The sequence below is a fragment of the Callithrix jacchus genome, chromosome 10, assembly GCF_049354715.1.
Source record: "Callithrix jacchus isolate 240 chromosome 10, calJac240_pri, whole genome shotgun sequence".
NCBI classification, from domain to species: Eukaryota; Metazoa; Chordata; class Mammalia; order Primates; family Cebidae; genus Callithrix; species Callithrix jacchus.
The window spans coordinates 115,879,823-115,900,150 of NC_133511.1; positions in this window are offsets into that span (position 1 = coordinate 115,879,823).

Below are 20,328 nucleotides of genomic sequence, written 5' to 3' on the forward strand. Positions count from 1 at the left end.
ATTTCTAGATCCTTGAGAAATCACCACATTGTCTTCCACAATGGTTGAACTAATTTACACTCCCACCAACAGTGTAAACATGTTCCTATTTCTCCACATCCTCTCCAGCATCTGTTATCTCCTGATTTTTTAATGATCACCATTCTAACTGGCATGAGATGGTATCTCAATGTGGTTTTAATTTGCATTTCTCTAATGACCAGTGATGATGAGCAGTTTTTCATGTTTGTTGGCCTTGTAAATGTCTTCTTTTGAAGTGTATGGAAACCAGAATTCTCAGCAAACTGACAGAAGAACAGAAAACCAAATACCACATGTTCTCACTCATAGGCAAGTATTGAACAATGAGAACACATGGGCACAGGGAGGAGAATCACAGACTGGGTTCTGTTGGGAGGTGGGGGGCTAGTGGAGGGACAGTCAGGGGTGGGGAGGTGGGGAAGGGATAACATTGGGAGAAATGTCTGATGTAGGTGATGGGGGGAATGGAGGCAGTAAACCACCATGGCATGTGTGTACGTATGCAACAATCCTGCAAAATCTGCACATGCATCCCAGAGCTTAAAATACCGTTTAAAAAATCTACCAGAAAAACTACAAAACACTGATGAAAAAATTGAAAATGACTCAAATAAATGGAAAGATTTTAGTATTGTTAAAATGACCACACAACCTAAAGCACTGTACATATTTAATGCATTGCCTATCAAAATTTTAGTGTCATTTTTTTCACAGAAATAGAACAAAAAATCCGAAATCCTATATGGAACCACAAAAGACCCTAAACAGTGAAAGTAGTCCTAAACAAAAAGCACAAATCTAGAGACATCACAGTACATGGCACCAAAATATACTACAAAGCTATAATAAACAAATTGGTATGGTACTACTGGCATAAAAGTAGACACACACACTAATGTAACAGAATAAACAACACATAAATAAATTCAGAATTTTATAGCCAACTAATGGTCAATAAAGACATCAAGAACACTTACTGGGAGAAAGGATAGTATCCTTAATAAATGGTGCTGGGATAACTAGATATCCATATGTAAAAATTAATATTAGACATCTGTCTTTCATCACATATAAAAATCATCTCAAAATTGATAAAATACTTAAGTGTGAGATTGAAAACTCTGAAACTACTAGGAAAAAACTTGGAAGAAATGCTTCAGGATATTGATGTTGGCAAAGATCATATAGAGAAGACCTCAAAAGCACAGGTAACAAAAAAAAATTAGACAAATGGGATTATAGCAAACAAGACATTTCTATACAGTAGAGGTAACAATCAACAGAGTAAAAAGACACTGAAGAATTCGTGAAAATATTTGCAAACTCTTCAATCATAGAGTAATATCTGGAATATACAAGAAACTCAACAGCCAAAAAACAAATAATCCAATGTAAAAGATGGGCAAAAAATCTGAATAGACATTTATTAAAAAGATACATACAAATGGTCAACACATATATTTTTAAATGTTCAGCATCACTAATCATCAGAAAAACGCAAATTAAAACCACAATGAGATATCATCTTGCCCTAGTTAGAATATCAGAAAGATAAAACATAAAAATGATAAGGATATGATGAAAGGGGAACTTACACACTGATTATGGGAATGTACATTAGTATAGCCATTATAAAAAGTAATGTGAAGGTTCTTGAAAATAAACTCTAAAAATACCACTGCCATATGATCCAGCAATTTCACTATTGGGTATATATCCAAAAGAAAGGAGATCAGTATGTCAAAAAATATCTGTACCCCCATGATTATTACAATGTTATTTCTAATGGTCAAGACAATATCAACTCAAGTGTCTATCAACAGAAGAGTGAATTTCAAATGTGATGCATATGCACAATACAATACTATGCAGCTGTAAAAGAACAAAATTCTGTCATTTGCCTCAACAAATGGATGAGTCTGAAGGACGTTAAGTGAAATATGCCAGGTACAGAAAGATAAATACTGCATGTTCTCATTCATATGTGGAATTAATAATGGTTTATCTCATAGAATTAGATAGATAATAAATTAGTGGTTCCCAGAGGCTGGGAATCTAGAGAGGAAGGAGGATAAGGAAAGGTTGGTTAATAGACAGAAAATTACAACTAGGTAGGAGAAAAAAGTTCTAGTGTCCTATAGCACTCTGGCATGGCAATAGTTAACGAAGATTTATTGTATATTTTCAAAGGAATGATATTTTAATGTTCCCAACACAAAGAAATAATAAATGTTTCAGATGTTGCATTTGCTACTTTGATATGATCATTGTATATTGCATAAATGTGTCAAAATACACTGTATCCATAAAAATGTATAATTGTTGTGTTTCACCTAAAATACTAATTATAAAAAGAAAGGGACACATCAAGTCTCAAAAATAAATAAAAATTAAAGATTAAAATCATGAAAATCATACTATTAAAAATATATCAAGGGAATAAAGTAGTATGTTCTTTCCAGAGTCAATAGAGTGAATATTTACATGTGAGGTTCTACTACATACACTGTGCAACCTTAGGGAAGTGTCTTAGCTTTTTTGGGTCTCAGATTTCTTTTGTGTGTGTGTGTGTGTGCTTAATTTAGCAGTACTTATATTGAGGAGTAGTTTTTTTTTTTGCCTGATTTTTTTATTATTATTGCATTTTAGGTTTTGGGGTACATGTGCAGAACATGCAAGATGGTTGCATAGGTACACACATGGCAGTGTGTTTTGCTGCCTTCCTTCCCTTCACCCACATTTGGCATTTCTCCCCATGCTATCCCTCCCCAGCTCCGACCCCCACTGTCCCTCCCCTATTGCCCCTGATAGACCCCAGTGTGTAGTACTCCCTTCCCTGTGTCCATGTGTTCTCATTTTCATCACCCGCCTATGAGTGAGACTATGCGGTATTACATTTTCTGTTCTTGTGTCAGTTTGCTGAGAATGATGTTCTCCAGATTCATCCATGTCCCTACAAAGGACACGAACTCATCATTTTTGATTGCTGCATAATATTCCATGGTGTATATGTGCCACATTTTCCCAGTCCAGTCTATCATCAATGGGCATTTGTGTTGGTCCCAGATCTTTGCTATTGTAAACAGTGCTGCAATGAACATTCGTGTGCATGTGTCCTTATAGTAGAACGATTTGTAGTCCTTTGGATATATACCCAGTAATGGGATTGCTGGGTCAAATGGAATTTCTATTTCTAAGTCGCTGAGGAATCGCCACACTCTCTTCCACAATGGTTGAACTAATTCACACTCCCACCAGCAGTGTAAGAGTATTCCTATTTCTCCACATCCTCTCCAGCATCTGCTGTCTCCAGATTTTTTAATGATCACCATTTTAACTGGTGTGAGATGGTATCTCAATGTGGTTTTGATTTGCATCTCTCTAATGACCAGTGATGATGAGCATTTTTTCATATGTTTGTTGGCCTCATGTATGTCTTCTTTTGTAAAGTGTCTGTTCATATCCTTTGCCCACTTTTGAATGGGCTTGTTTCTTTTTTTCCTGTAAATCTGTTTGAGTTCTTTGTAAATTCTGGATATCAGCCCTTTGTCAGATAGGTAAACTGCAAAAATTTTTTTCCCATTCCGTTGGTTGCCGATTCCCTCTAGCGACTGTTTCTTTTGCTGTGCAGAAGCTGTGGAGTTTGATTAGGTCCCATTTGTTTATTTTGGCTTTTGTTGCCAATGCTTTTGGTGTTTTGGTCATGAAGTCCTCGCCTACTCCTATGTCCTGAATGGTTTTGCCTAGATTTTCTTCTAGGGTTTTTATGGTGCCAGGTTTTATGTTTAAGTCTTTAATCCATCTGGAGTTAATTTTAGTGTAAGGTGTCAGGAAGGGGTCCAGTTTCTGCTTTCTGCACATGGCTAGACAGTTTTCCCAAAACCATTTATTAAACAGGAAGTCCTTTCCCCATTTCTTGTTTTTGTCAGGTTTATAAAAGATTGTATGGTTGTAGATCTGTTGTGTTGCCTCTGATGCCTCTGTTCTGTTCCATTCGTCTATATCTCTGTTTTGATTACTGTAGCCTTGTAGCATAGTTTGAAGTCCAGTAGTGTGGTGACCCCCACTGTGTTCTTTTTGCTTAGAATTGACTTGGCTATGCGGGCTTTCTTTGGGTTCCATATGAAGTTCAAGGTGGTTTTTGGTCTCAGATTTCTCATCCATAAAATGGGGATTTAAAAATTGTATCTTCTATGATTGTCAAGAGAATCAAATGATTCACTAGGGTCTTTGATAAGGTGAGATATTGCAGTTATGTTTTTAACAATAGATAAATTGTATTTTAAAATTACAAACTTTTGGGCATCAAAGTGCATTATCAAAAAGTGAAAAGGAAATCTACAGACTTAGAACAATTATTTACAAATTATATAAATACATGAAAAATTCTCAGTATAATTATTTATCAGGAGAAATTTAAATAAAAAGTGTAAGGAGATACTATTTAATAATTCATTAGGATGGCTATTGTAAAAGAAATGGAAACTAACAAATATTGGCATGGATGTAGAGAAATTGGAGCCCTTATAAATTGCTGGTGGAAATGTAAAATTATAGCGCTTATAGGAAAAATAATTTGTTAGTCTTCAAAAGTTAAACTCAAATTGCCAGGAATATGCCATCCTGCTTTTTGTTATATACTTAAGGAACAAAAACAGGTGTTCAAATGGTACTTTTACACAAATTTTCATAGCATTATTATTAACAATATTAACAATTGCTCAAAGGTGAAAACACTGTGATGTTTGTTAGCTGAGAATGGAAGAACAAAATGCAGTACATACTACAATGAAATATTACTCAGCCATAAAAATAAAATATTAATGAATGTTACAATATGAATGAGCCTTGAAAACATTCTGCAAAGTAAAATAAGTCAAACATAAAAGGTTACATATTATGAGATTACATTTATGTGATCTATACATAATGAGTAAATCCATACAGATTGATATCAGATTATTCGTCCCCAGGGCCAGGGGACTGAGGGAATGAGGGACTAATGCTTAATGGGTATGAAATCTTCTTTGTGAATGAAAAAATCTTTTGAAATTAGATATATATGATGGTTTTACAACTTTCTGAATGTACAGAAACTACTGAATTATATATTTTTAAATAATCAATTTTATATTATAGACATTAGAAATTAAAAAGGTAGAGTCAGGGGAAAATTGCAATTTTGGGGAAAAGAATGTGACTGTGAAGAGAGAGATTAGACTGGTGTAGACAAAGTCAAGGAATGCCGGCAGCCACCTGAAAGTGAAATATGCATGGAACTGATTCTTTCCTAGAGCCTCTGGAGACTGATACCTTGGTTTCATTCTAGTGAAACTGATTTTGGACATTTAACCTTTAGAACTGTAAGAAAATAAAACATGTTTTAATTCTCTAAGAATGTGGTAATTTGTCACAACCAAAGGGAACTAATACAAAATCTTTGTTGTGTTAAACCATTGAGTTTTCACTTTAATGTGTTACTGCAGTAAAATCTAGCATCTTTTATCACCTGCGTCTGTTTTCTACAAACAGATGATGAATTTATCCTGTTAGTTCTCCTTTATTCATTTACTCATTCACTAAAACCTTGTACTGAGCTCCACTTCTGTCCCAGTCATGAATAATTGTTAGTGAACAAATCAGAAATCGTTCCTGTATGCCTCAAGCTTTTATTCTTGCGGAAAAACAAATTTAAGTAAACACACACAAAAATAAATAGATAACTTTGTATTGTGATCGATATTATGAAGGAACAGATAATAGAGATAAAATTGTGTAGGCCTATTTAATGTGTAAATTTGTTCCTTCACTGAATTGCCATTTTATTAGACACTCTTGAGTCCTTCTATGTAATAAACATTAGACTAATATAGATAGTAATGACCTAAGTGAGAAAACATCTTTTATTTCAAAGAGCTCACAATTCAGTAGCACAGCTAAACTTATAAAAATGAACATATATAATTAATAAGTGTTGCAGGCCGGGTGCGGTGGCTCAAGCCGGTAATCCCAGCACTTTGGGAGGCCGAGGCGGGTGGATCACGAGGTCAACAGATCGAGACCATCCTGGTCAACATGGTGAAACCCTGTCTCTACTAAAAATACAAAAAATTAGCTGGGCATGGTGGCTCGTGCCTGTAATCCCAGCTACTCAGGAGGCTGAGGCAGGAGAATTGCCTGAACCCAGGAGGCGGAGGTTGCAGTGAGCCGAGATCGTGCCATTGCACTCCAGCCTGGGTAACAAGAGCGAAACTCCGTCTCAAGAAAAATAAAATAAAATAAATAAGTGTTTCAATAGTTCTATGGAGAAGGGTGACAAATTAGATGGTGAAACGATGTAAGAATAAAAAAAGAAACGGAGATAAATAATTACCAACATATTTTGAGCAGCAATTCTGTTTCAGGCACTGTGCTGTGTTCTGGCTCATTCAGTATCAATTCAAAATAATTCTATTTTGAATAGAATTATTCACAAGTAGAATCTCAGAACATTTAATTAACCTGACACTTGTCATAGAGCTTTGTTGGAATGGAATTCATATGTAGCTTTATTCTGTGTTTCAAACCTGTGTTACTTTTATTTTTGCTTGCCATTTTAGTCATGATTTGGAGAATTGATAAGAATTCAAAATAGACAATTGTGGAATTAAATTGTGATGGAGAAATTTAACAGTTTTTCCCTTGTATGCTACCCAACCCCATTTCCTACAAACAGTATCCAGATTGCATTATGAAAGTCTCTCTATATTAGTTAGGATAAATAATGCTAGTTGCCATATAAGCAAACTCTGAAATTGCAGTGGCATGTTCATAGACGATTTTCTTGCTCACAGGTTTTTCAACTAATTGTTCTACAGGAATTCACATAGAGATTTAATGAGCCAGGTCTTTTCACTTAGTGATTCCATTATCCCCTCTAGTCTGAATTTTGTCTCTCCAAATAGTGACAAAGAGCATACAGAGGACTACATGAGGAGTATCATGGGCCGGAGTTGAAGTGACATATATGACTTCTAAAATTGTATTGTCAAAAATACAATCACATAGCCACAATGTACTACACAAAGGCTGAGAAACAGCCTTGCTTTGAGTACAGTAAAAGTAAAATAGTTTAGGAAACAACTATCAGTCTTTTCTATTGTAATGCTCATGATCATCCAATATCCACTTTGTTTACCTCCCACAGAAAGAACGTATTATCTACCTCCACCAAGAAGACCACCTAAATCCTAATCAATCACCATACAAGCTCAAGCTCAGGTTAAATGATTAAATGATCATCTCCATATAATGAGGATGCAGCTCCATGTGGTAAGAATTGACATTATGAAAGTCTCTCATCCTGGAAATGAGATATATTTCTTTAAGAGACCCTGATTTTTTCTCTCCTGGGGGAAAACTCCATTTTCCATTGTGTTCCTTCTCTGCTGGTGTAATCTCTTCAGTGTTTCTTCTCTTATCCATTATTCTTCATTATCATTTCTGAAGTGTGTTGAAGACAAACTTCTGTCTAGCACAAAATAAACAAAGGCAGTTTATTAACAAACTTGCAGTAAGGAAATCATCTTCTATTATTTTACTTCAGCAGGATTTCAGGGTGTTTGAAGGTAGAGTAAGTTTATTGAGTAAAATTAAATACTGAGGCAGCAAATAATTGGCAATCATTCTATTAAGATGTGACCTTTGGAAGGCCTAGGAACAATAATTGGTCTTTGGATACATTTGTCAGTCTTTAGTTGGCTACAAGGTAAAAAGCAAATGGTTCAGAGAACTTTTTAAATTTTTTTTTTTTTTTTTTGAGACAGAGTTTTCGCTCGTTACCCAGGCTGGAGTGCAATGGCATGATCTCGGCTCACCGCAACCTCCGCCTCCTGGGTTCAGGCAATTCTCCTGCCTCAGCCTCCCGAGTAGCTGGGATTACAGGCACGTGCCACCATGCCCAGTTAATTTTTTGTATTTTATTTTAGTAGAGATGGGGTTTCACCATATTGACCAGGATGGTCTTGATCTCTTGACCTCGTGATCCACCCGCCTCGGCCTCCCAAAGTGCTGGGATTACAGGCTTGAGCCACCGCGCCCGGCCTAAATTGCTTTTTAAATTTTACTTTAAGTTTTGGGATACATATGCAGAACATGCAGGTTTGTTACAGAGGCATATGTGTACCACGGTGGTTTGCTGCACCTATCAACCTGTCACCTAGGTTTTAAGCCCTGCATGCATTAATTATTTGTCCTGATGGTTTAGAGAATTTCAAAGGAGGAAAGGTTATTCAATGTTAGGAGTGAATAATTTGTTTTAGAACTGCCAATTTCTTGGAAAAGTTAAAACCATTTTGAGTAAATGTTGGGGAATATTCCCTTTGAAGTTTATAGAATGCTTATTTCTACCCATGTGGAATTTCTGAAGTTATTTTAATACTCAATGCAATAATTTTAAATTTTTAATTCAGGCCTCCTGGCTTTGTTACAGTAAAATAACCAGATTAGGTGACTATTCATAGGGAATTTCCATTCAAGTTGAAGGTACAGATAAACAGGTGAAAAAATAATACCAGAGTTTAATGTAAATAATGATTATGAAAAATGAAGTAGGCCAAGGAAAGAAGATCCATGGGAGGGGAGAGGCTATTTTGTAAAGTAGTTCAGGAAAGGCATGACCTACCTGGGTGGGGTAACATTTAAGCAACAATCTAATGAGTGTGGAAATTTTCTGGGCAGAGGAAACAGCAAATAAAGAGTTCCTAATACAGGAGCATGCCAGGAGATGTCCAATAGTAGTAAGAAATAGTGAGAAGGTTGTGGAGTGAATGGGTATGAGAGTGCTAAGATATAATACGACTCAACCAGAGCAAGAATAGTGGCACAACAATTTCAAAGCCTTTACTGCCAAAAAAGAGAATAGCATTATTATTACTATTAATGGCAATGCTCTTTTAAAAAACCAAAATATGGAGTTGGTAGTCATATGGGTAAGGTAAAAGATGACAATATTTTCTCTGCTTTTATTCTAATTTGACTATTCATCTTCTTAGGTTGTCATGTGAATATGCTTTCTCTTAACGAATCACTGCACAATGCCTGAAACATTCATATTGAGATATTGTAATTATTTATATTTAGATAAAATATGTCAGCAAAAACTATATTAAAACCAGTATTACATTTCTCTCTATTTTGCATGCTTAGAGCTGTTTCTTAACTAAAGACATTAATATTATACAGAAAGCTATTGCATAAGGTGGATCTAAGAGGGATAAAATGACTATTTATGGATTTTACACTATTAAAAAACTAAATGCAAAGACTATTTTGTCTCCTCAACAACATTCTTGAATTCAGTCTTGACATCATTCTCAGGTTATAAACCACAGAGTTTAGCATGGGAATAACCATAATATAAAACACAGATACAATTTTTTTCTGTGTTCATGGAATGAATGGAACTTGGCTGCACATAGGTGATGAGGACAATCCCATAAAATAAGGAAACTGCGATGAGATAAGAATCACAGGTGGATAAACCTTCTTGTATTTTTAAAGAGAGCATCTTTAAAATGGTGATAAATATGAACAGGCAGGAAATCAAGATAACTAGGAGAGTTAAAAAATACAGTAAAGCTTGAAATATGAACAAGGATCACCTCATTAATTTGTTTATCAGAGCAAGTCAGAGTCATAGCTGCCAGAACACCACAGAAAAAGTGGTGGACCTCGTTGGACATACAAAAAGAGAGAGCGAACACATCTCCAATGTCAACAGCAGTAGTCTGTAAACCTAAGACATACATGTATGGCCAGAGAAGCACACACACTTGTTGTCATGGTGGCGGTGTAACCTAGGGGTTTACATATTTACTGAGTAGCAATCATAGGCCATTGAGGTCAATAAGTAACTTTCCACAGTGACAAAAACTACAATAAATAACATCAGAGCAGCACATGCATTGTAGGAGATGACCCTGTCAGGTATCAGCAATCCAGCCATCACCTTTGGAGTGACTGTTGCTAAGTAGCAGAAGTCCAGCTGAGACAGGTTACTGAGGAAAAAGTATATGAGAGTGTGGAGATGAGAGGCCAGCAGGATCAACAGCCTCGTCTCCTGGTTCCCACTCAGAGTGAAGAGGTAGATGAAGGTGAACAAGACAAAGAGGGGGATCTGTAGTTCTGGGACCTTGGTTAGTCCTAGTTGAATGAATTCAACTCTATATTATCCTCCGTAGGTGTGGTTTGAGACTCATGAGATGATCTGTAGGAAAAAGATGATGGAATAGAGTGACGAGCAACAAAGACTTGCACAGAAATGGAAATGTGTAGCCTTATGTTGTAATAGCAGTAATTTGTTCGCCATTATTTCTCATATCTGAAACATCGAAATGGCAATGCAATTACTGGATAACTTGTGTAAAGAGCAATAGACTTTTGAAGAGAAATGATCTTCATGAATCACCTTCGCAACTTCTTAATTCTATATATGAGTAAAGTGAGTTATAGAAGAGCTAGTGAGTTGTCCAAGGTCATGTGCCTGAAATAAATCCATCTCCCAAATCAGATCTTTTGAGTCTTGTAACAGCTTTACACTTCTGTAGTGCTAGGTGATTTATATGTATATTATCATTTAATCCTCTCATCAACTCCAATAGATTGAGCAGTTATTACTGTATCTGGTAATTTGGGAACAAAGATAATGAGTAATTTATTCAAGGTTATACATTTATTGATTTAAAAATTCAAACTTTATACCCAGAGTGGCTTCCACCCAAATGCTAGTAATAAAATTGGACTGATTTTAATTTTAATTTTATTTAGTTTACATTTACTTGTCTCCAACACACCAAGCTTAATGCATGGAACTGCACAGTACAGCAATTCACAAATAAATGCACAGTAGATGCAATGGGATAAATACAGCATTAGAGCCACGTATAATCCTATTCTTTCTTATGGAGTTGATATAATATTATGTTGGAATTTATCACTCTATATATTGACTGTCTCTCATATTGAGTTTTTTGTTTTCTATGTCTTCAGTCTCAAAGCTATATGTGTAATATTTTATTTTCCAACTTTTATTTTCTATATATGAATTCAACTTTTACTCATCTAACGTTTATCCCACAGACTAAAAAATTTCATAAAATCGTTCATGTTTTTTATCCTTATTAGTTTTACTTGACATATACAAATTGTACATATTTATGGGGTACATTGTTGTATAACAATAAAATCAGGCTAATTAGAAAATCCATCACCTCAGATATTCATAATTTCTATGCATTGGGAACATTAAAAATTCTCTCTTCTAGCTATTTGAACATATACGATAATTTATTGTTAACTATAAGCACCCTACAGTGCTACAGAACATTAGAACTTATATTTTACTTTTAGTGTTCTCATTTTTTCATATTTCTTGTGCATTAATAACCACTATTTTTCTTTTATTTATTTCCAGTACTTATATGGAATTAGAACACATAGAAATTGACAGAAGAGCCATAATCTTCATCATTCTCCAAAAAAATTATATGTCAACTTAACTAACTTTTGTTACTTTTTTTTATTGCATTGTAGGTTTTGGGGTACATGTGCAGAACATATAGTTGCATAGGTACACACATGACAGTGTGTTTTGCTGCCTTCCTCCCCTTCACCCACATTTGGCATTTCTCCCCAGGCTATCCCTCCCCAGCTCATCCCCCGACGCTGTCCCTCCCCTTTTCCCCCAACAGACCCCAGTGTGTAGTACTCCCTTCCCTGTGTCCATGTGTTCTCATTTTTCCTCAACCGCCTATGAGTGAGAATATGCGGTATTTCATTTTCTGTTCTTGTGTCAGTTTGCTGAGAATTATGTTCTCCAGATTCATCCATGTTCCTACAAACGGCACAAACTCATCATTTTTGATTGCTGCATAATATTCCATGGTGTATATGTGCCACATTTTCCCAGTCCAGTCTATCACCAATGGGCATTTGGGTTGGTTCCAGGTCTTTGCTATTGTAAACAGTGCTGCAATGAACATTCGTGTGCATGTGTCCTTATAGTAGAATAATTTATAGTCCCTTGGATATATACCCAGTAATGGGATTGCTGGGTCAAATGGAATTTCTATTTCTAAGGCCTTGAGGAATCACCACACTGTCTTCCGCAATGGTTGAACTAATTTACACTCCCACCAACAGTGTAAAAGTGTTCCTATTTCTCTACATCCTCTCCAGCATCTGTTGTCTCCAGATTTTTTAATGATCGCCATTCTAACTGGCGTGAGATGGTATCTCAATGTGGTTTTGATTTGCATCTCTCTAATGACCAGTGATGATGACCATTTTCTTATATGTTTGTTGGCCTCATGTATGTCTTATTTTGTAAAGTGTCTGTTCATATCCTTTGCCCATTTTTGAATGAGCTTGTTTGTTTTTTTCCTGTAAATCTGTTTGAGTTCCTTGTAAATTGTGGATATCAGCCCTTTGTCAGATGGGTAAACTGCAAACATTTTTTCCCATTCTGTTGGTTGCCGATTCCCAGTGACTGTTTCTTTTGCCATGAAGATGCTGTGGAGTTTGATTAGGTCCCATTTGTCTATTTTGGCTTTTGTTGCCAATGCTTTTGGTGTTTTGGTCATGAAGTCCTTGCCTACTCCTATGTCCTGAATGGTTTTGCCGAGATTTTCTTCTAGGGTTTTTATGGTGCCAGGTTTTATGTTTAAGTTTTAATCCATCTGGAGTTAATTTTAGTGTAAGGTGTCAGGAATGGGTCCAGTTTCTGCTTTCTGCACATGGCTAGACAGTTTTCCCAACACCATTTATTAAACAGGGAATCCTTTCCCCATTTCTTGTTTTTGTCAGGTTTATCAAAGATTCTATGGTTGTAGATATGTTGTGTTGCCTCTGATGCCTCTGTTCTGTTCCATTGGTCTATATCTCTGTTTTGGTACCAGTACCATGCTGTTTTGATTACTGTAGCCTTGTATTATAGTTTGAAGTCCGGTAGTGTGATGCCTCCTGCTGTGTTCTTTTTGCTTAGAATTGACTTGGCTATGTGGGCTCTCTTTTGGTTCCATATGAAGTTCATGGTGGTTTTTTCCAGTTCTGTGAAGAAAGTCAATGGTAGCTTGATGGGGATAGTGTTGATTCTGTAAATTACTTTGGGCAGTATAGCCATTTTCACGATATTAATTCTTCCTAACCATGAACATGAAATGTTTCTCCATTTGTGTGTGTGCTCTCTTATTTCGTTGAGCAGTGGTTTGTAGTTTTCTTTGAAGAGGTCCCTTACATTCCTTGTGAGTTGTATTCCTAGGTATTTTATTCTTCTTGTAGCAATTGTGAATGGCAGTTCATTCTTGATTTGGCTTTCTTTAAGTCTGTTATTGGTGTATAGGAATGCTTGTGATTTTTGCACATTGATTTTATATCCTGAGACTTTGCTGAAGTTGCTTATCAGTTTCAGGAGTTTTTGGGCTGTGGCCATGGGGTCTTCTAGGTATACTATCATGTGATCTGCAAATAGAAACAATTTGGCTTCCACCTTTCTTATTTGAATATCCTTTATTTCTTTTTCTTGCCCGATTGCTCTGGCTAGAACTTCCAGTACTATATTGAATAGGAGTGGTGAAAGAGGGCATCCTTGTCTAGTGCCGGATTTCAAAGGGAATGCTTCCAGTTTTTGCCCATTCAGTATGATATTGACTGTTGGTTTGTCATAAATAGCTTTTATTACTTTGAGATATGTTCCATCGATACCAAGTTTATTGAGGGTTTTTAGCATAAAGGGCTGTTGAGTTTTGTCGAATGTCTTCTCTGTGTCAATTGAGATAATCATGTGGTTTTTAGTTTTGGTTCTGTTTATGTGGTGAATTACATTTATAGACCTGCGTATGTTGAACCAGCCTTGCATCCCTGGGATGAATCCTACTTGATCATGATGCATAAGTTTTTTGATTTGCTGTTGCAATCGGCTTGCCAATATTTTATTGAATATTTTTGCATCTATGTTTGTCATGGATATTGGCCTGAAGTTTTCTTTTCTTGTTGGGTCTCTGCTGGCTTTTGGTATCAGGATGATATTGGTCTCATAAAATGATTTGGGAAGGATTCCCTCTTTTTGGATTATTTGGAATAGTTTCAGAAGGAATGGTACCAGCTCCTCTTTGTGTGTCTGGTAGAATTCAGCTGTGAATACAGCTGTGAACCCATCTGGACCTGGGCTTTTTTTGTGTGGTGGGCTCTTAATTGCTGCCTCGAGTTCAGACATTGTTATTAGTCTATTCAGAGTTTTGGCTTCCTCCTCGTTTAGGCTTGGGAGGGCACAGGTGTCCAGGAATTTATCCATTTCTTCTAGGTTTACTAGTTTATGTGCATAGAGTTGTTTGTAATATTCTCTAATGATGGTTTGAATTTCTGTGGAATCTGTGGTGATTTCCCCTTTATCGTTTTTTATTGCATCTATTTGATTGTTCTGTCTTTTCTTTTTTATCAGTCTGGCTAGTGGTCTGTTTATTTTATTGATCTTTTCAAAAAACCAGCTCTTGGATTTATTGATTTTTTGAAGGGTTTTTCGTGTCTCAATCTCCTTCAGCTCAGCTCTGATCTTAGTTATTTCTTGTCTTCTGCTGGGTTTTGAGTTTATTTGATCTTGCTCCTCTAGCTCTTTCAATTTTGACGATAGGGTGTCCATTTTGGATCTCTCCATTCTCCTCATATGGGCACTTATTGCTATATACTTTCCTCTAGAGACTGCTTTAAATGTGTCCCAGAGGTTCTGGCATGTTGTGTCTTCGCTCTCGTTGGTTTCGAAGAACTTCTTTATTTCTGACTTCATTTCATTGTTTACCCAGTCAACATTCAAGAGCCAGTTGTTCAGTTTCCATGAAGCTGTGCGGTTCTGGGTTGGTTTCTGAATTCTGAGTTCTAACTTGATTGCACTATGGTCTGAGAGGCTGTTTGTTATGATTTCAGTTGTTTTGCATTTGTTGAGCAGTGCTTTACTTCCAATTATGTGGTCAGTTTTTGAGTAGGTGTGATTTGGTGCTGAGAAGAATGTGTATTCTGTGGATTTGGGGTGGAGAGTTCTGTAAATGTCTATCAGGTTTGCTTGCTCCAGGTCTGAGTTCAAGCCCTGGATATCCCTGTTGATTTTCTGTCTGGTTGATCTGTCTAATATTGACAGTGGAGTGTTAAAGTCTCCCACTATTATTGTGTGGGAGTCTAAGTCTCTTTCTAAGTCATTAAGAACTTGCCTTATGTATCTGGGTGCTCCTGCATTGGGTCCATATATGTTTAGGATCGTTAGCTCTTCTTGATTTATCGATCCTTTTACCAGTATGTAATGGCCTTCTTTGTCTCTTTTGATCTTTGTTGCTTTAAAGTCTATTTTATCAGAGATGAGAATTGCAACTCCTGCTTTTTTTTGCTCTCCATTTGCTTGGTAAATCTTCCTCCATCCCTTTATTTTGAGCCTTTGTTTATCCTTGCATGTGAGATGGGTTTCCTGGATACAGCACACTGATGGGTTTTGGATTTTTATCCAATTTGCCAGTCTGTGTCTTTTGATTGGTGCATTTAGTCCATTTACATTTAGGGTTAATATGGTTATGTGTGAATTTGATACTGCCATTTTGATGCTAAGTGGCTGTTTTGCCTGTTAGTTGTTGTAGATTCTTCATTATGTTGATGCTCTTTAACTTTTAGTGTGATTTTGGAATGGCTGATACTGGTTGTTCCTTTCTATGTGTAGTGCCTCTTTCAGGAGCTCTTGTACAGCAGGCCTGGTGGTGACAAAATCTCTGAGTACTAGCTTGTTTGCAAAGGATTTTATTTTTCCTTCACTTCTGAAGCTCAGTTTGGCTGGATATGAAATTCTGGGTTGAAAGTTCTTTCCTTTAAGGATGTTGAATATTGGCCCCCACTCTCTTCTGGCTTGTAGTGTTTCTGCCGAGAGATCTGCTGTGAGTCTGATGGGCTCCCCTTTGTGGGTAACTCGACCTTTCTCTCTGGCTGCCCTTAGTATTTTCTCCTTTATTTCAACCTTGTTGAATCTGACGATTATGTGCCTTGGGGTTGCTCTTCTTGCAGAATATCTTTGTGGTGTTCTCTGTATTTCCTGCATTTGAGTGTTGGCCTGTCTTGCTAGGTGGGGGAAGTTTTCCTGGATGATGTCCTGAAGAGTATTTTCCAGCTTGGATTCATTCTCTTCGTCCCCTTCTGGTACACATATCAAACTTAGATTAGGTCTTTTCACATAGTCCCACATTTCTTGGAGACTTTTTTCATTCCTTTTTGCGCTTTTTTCTCTAATCTTGGTTTCTCGTTTTATTTCATTGAGTTGGTCTTCGACTTCAGATATTCTTTCTTCTGCTTGGTCAATTCAGCTATTGAAACTTGTGCATGCCTCGTGAAGTTCTCGTATTGTGTTTTTCAACTCCTTTAATTCATTCATATTCCTCTCTAAGTTATTCATTCTTGTTATCATTTCCTCATATCTTTTTTTTAAGTCCCTTAGTTTCTTTGCATTGATTTAATACATGTACTTTTAGCTCACAAAAGTTTCTCATTATCCACCTTCTGAAGTCTAATTCCGTCATTTCGTCACAGTCATTCTCCGTCCAGCTTTGTTCCCTTGCTGGTGAGGAGTTTTGGTCCTTTCTAGGAGGTGAGGTGTTCTGGTTTCGGGTGTTTTCCTCCTTTCTTCGCTGGTTTCTTCCCATCTTTGTGGGTTTATCCGCTTGTCGTCTGCGTAGTTGCTGACTTTTCGATTTGGTCTCTGAGTGGACACCCAGATTGTTGATGATGAAGTATTTCTGTTACTTGGTTTTCCTTCTACCAGCCTAGCCCCTTCGCTGTACGACTGCTGAGGTCCACTCCAGGCCCTGCTTGTCTGGGGTGCACCTCTAGCAGCTGTGGCACAGTGAGGGATGCTACCCGTTTCTTTTTCTGCTATCTTTGTCCCAGGATGATGCCTGCCAAATGTCAGTCTTTTGGATATAGAGGGGTCAGGGAGCTGCTTGAGGAGACAGTCTGTACTTTTTTGGAGCTCAGTTGCTGAGCTGTGAGGTCTGTTGTTCATTCAGGGCTGTTAGGCTGCTATGTTTGATTCTGCTGCAACAGAGCTCATTAATAAAAACCCTTTTTTTCTCAAATGCTCTGTGTTCGGAGGTTCGGGCTTTATTTTTCAATGTCCGATGAGGTGTCCTGCCCAGCTAGAAGGCAGACTAGCCACTGTTTGCCTGCCGAGGCTCCGCCCTGCTGTTGTGTGATTCGCTCTCTTCCTGCAGGCTCTGCTGTGGTCTCCGCCATGCCCTGCGGTGGAGTCTCTTCATTGTAGCATGTTGCCTCAGCAATGGCAGGCTGCGTCAGCCATGGGCGTGTATCTCAGTAGGGACGATTTGCCTCGGCAATGGCTGGCTGTGTCAGCAGTGGGCGTGTATCTCAGTTGGGGCGGGTTGCCTCGGTAGTGGTGGACGCCCCTCCCCCACAGAGCGTCTCGGACCATCTCCTCGGGATAGTTTGAAATCGCGGTTTTGTTCGTCACACTGGGTGTCCCAAACGATCTGTCCCTGCAATCCCCTGAGCTGGCCTACTGTCCAAGTCTCGTTCAGTCTCAAGTCCAGCCCTCTCAAATCTTAAGTTGCCGGTTCAACAGGGCACCCGGACAAGTGCGCCCTGTGGGGATTGCTGGGTAGGGCTGGGCACCGCCACCCCGGCTGCCGGCTTCGCCAGGCAGACCTATTGCCTGGCGTCCCGTGTCTTTTTTATACTTGGGAGTTTCCCAGTTTTGTGGGCAACAAAGATCAGTCTGGAAATGCAGCTCCGACTCACCATTTGCGGATTCAACGCGAGCTCCAATCCTGGGTTGTTCTCACAGCGCCATCTTGAGTCCTCCCCTGATATACCAAGTTTTAAAACTAATGATTAACTTACAATAAATGTGTTCTATATATGTGCACAGCATTAGAAAATGAAGTTTGCCTAGCTCTAAAACGTAAAGCATACCCTGAAACACCTTGATCTGAATTACTCATTTAAGTATATCGAATCCAAACGGTGTTCCAGAAACTGTGATAGCTACTTTGATTTTTCACAAAGTAAATAAATATTTACTTTTTATGTAGATAATGAATGCAAAGTCCACAAACCAGTAAGCATGCAGTGATAGATCATATAATAAAAAAATGTTATTTGATCACTATGAAAATGTTCAGAATGTACCAAAACATCCTAGTGACCATGAGCCACCTTCTGTCCATGAATTGCTCATTGAGGTCAAACACATAAACGTATGTAGCTGATAACAATTATTTTTGAAAATAAGTTAATTTCTTCATTTCTCAGATATAGTAAGAGTGGCCAATGTATTGTCCAAATTACTCTATTTATTCTTCCAGGTATAGGGTACACTAAATCTTTGGTACAGGAACAAATGCACTATTATGGGGGGGGATATCTTTTCAACAAATAGAGGTAGAACAACTGAACTCTAATGCAAAAAAAAAAAAAGAATCTAAACATAGATAACTTACACTCTTCACAAAAATCAACTCAAAGTGTCATCTTCAAATAGGAGTCATTTTATTATTCTCTAATTTAAACATCCACTCAGAGATCCCATCCAAAAGCCACCAACTACAAAGACCACTGGAAGATAAATCCACAAAGATGTGAAGAAACCAGCACAAAAATGATGAAAACATCAAAAAACCAGAACATCTCTCCTTCTCCAATGGATCATAACTCCTCACCAGCAAGGGAACAAAGCTGGATGGAGAATAAGTTGTTCTAAGAAATGTCTCCCCAGCACTCCCTCAAAACACAGGGAAAGAAGGACAATCTGTCATAACCAGAAGAGACTAAGGAAACCTGACAACTAAATGCAAAAAGAGGAAAAGTGTGGACAAATGAATGAGATTGGAATAAGGTCTGAAGCTTAGAAAGTAAGGCTGGGTACAGTGGCTCATGCCTGTAATTCCAGCACGTTAGGAGGCTGAGGTGGGAGAATCACCTGAGGTCAGGAGTTCAAGACCAACCTGATCAACATGGAGAAACCCTATCTCTACTAAAAATAGAAAATTAGCCAAGCATGGTGGTGCATGCCAGTAATCCCAGCTACACAGAAGGCTGAGGCAGGAGAATCGCTTGAACTCAGGAGGTGGAGGTTGTGGTGAGCAAAGATAGCACCATTGTCCTCAAGCCTGGGCAACAAGAGCAAAACTCCATCTCAAAAAAAAAAAAAAAGTAATAGTGTGCCAATCTTTTTTTTGTAGTGTTGACAAATGTAAAATCATAATATAAGATTATGACATAGGAGAAATAAGGCAAGTGTTTGTATTAGATTTGTATAGCTGCTGTGACAAAACATCACATACCAGGAAACTTAAAAGAACAGGTGTTTATTCTTTCACAGTTTGGAAGCCAGAAGTCCTAAATTAGCGGCACTGGACTGAAATCAACACATGAGCAAGGCTTGCTTTCTTCATAAACTATAAGTGAGAATTTATTTCTTGTCCCTTTCATTTTATGGTGGCTGCAGGTATTCCATGCCTTGAGGCCACATCACTTTAGTTTCTGCCTCCATGCTCACCTCACAGACTCCTCTTTTGTCTGTCATCACATCTCTCTATCTTCTTCTGGTAGTGACATATATGAGCCTTTAGGTTCACACAGATAATCTACAAAACTATCTCAGGCTTCATCACTTCTATATAGTCCTTTTAGGCAATATAAGGTAATATTAAAAGGTTCCAGGAATTAGGATGTATAAAGATTGTGGGTCATAATAGCATATTGAATTTATGTTATGTTTGCTACTGAAAGATATTGTCATGTTTATATTCTACATAGATGTTTAGAATCATTTCAGGTAATTCTATAATTTATGTGTATAAAGTAATTTTCAAATATAATTAGATATTAAACCTTAGGTAATTTCACATTTAATGTATTTTTATGATTTGCTAAGTAGTATTTATTTGATGTATTATTTTCTACTTCATGAGACATCACATCTAAGTAAAAATTATGAGATGGCTTCAAGTGAGTTACTTGATGATAGAATTCTCAGGAAATGATTGTGTCCAAAAGTGGGAGAAAAAGCGCTTAGAATAGAGATAAAGAATGTTTCAGCAAAGAAATTATCCGTGTCTTTTGAAATGAACTATACATCTATCTAGAAGGCTTATATTAAAGGTAGTTTACTATAATCGTGAATGGTTTCAATATATTGATAAAATTAGAATCAAAGCTTAATTATTTTATTCATTCAACAAATACTCATTGAGGATCTCCTATGAAACACACTCATTTAGGTACTCAAAA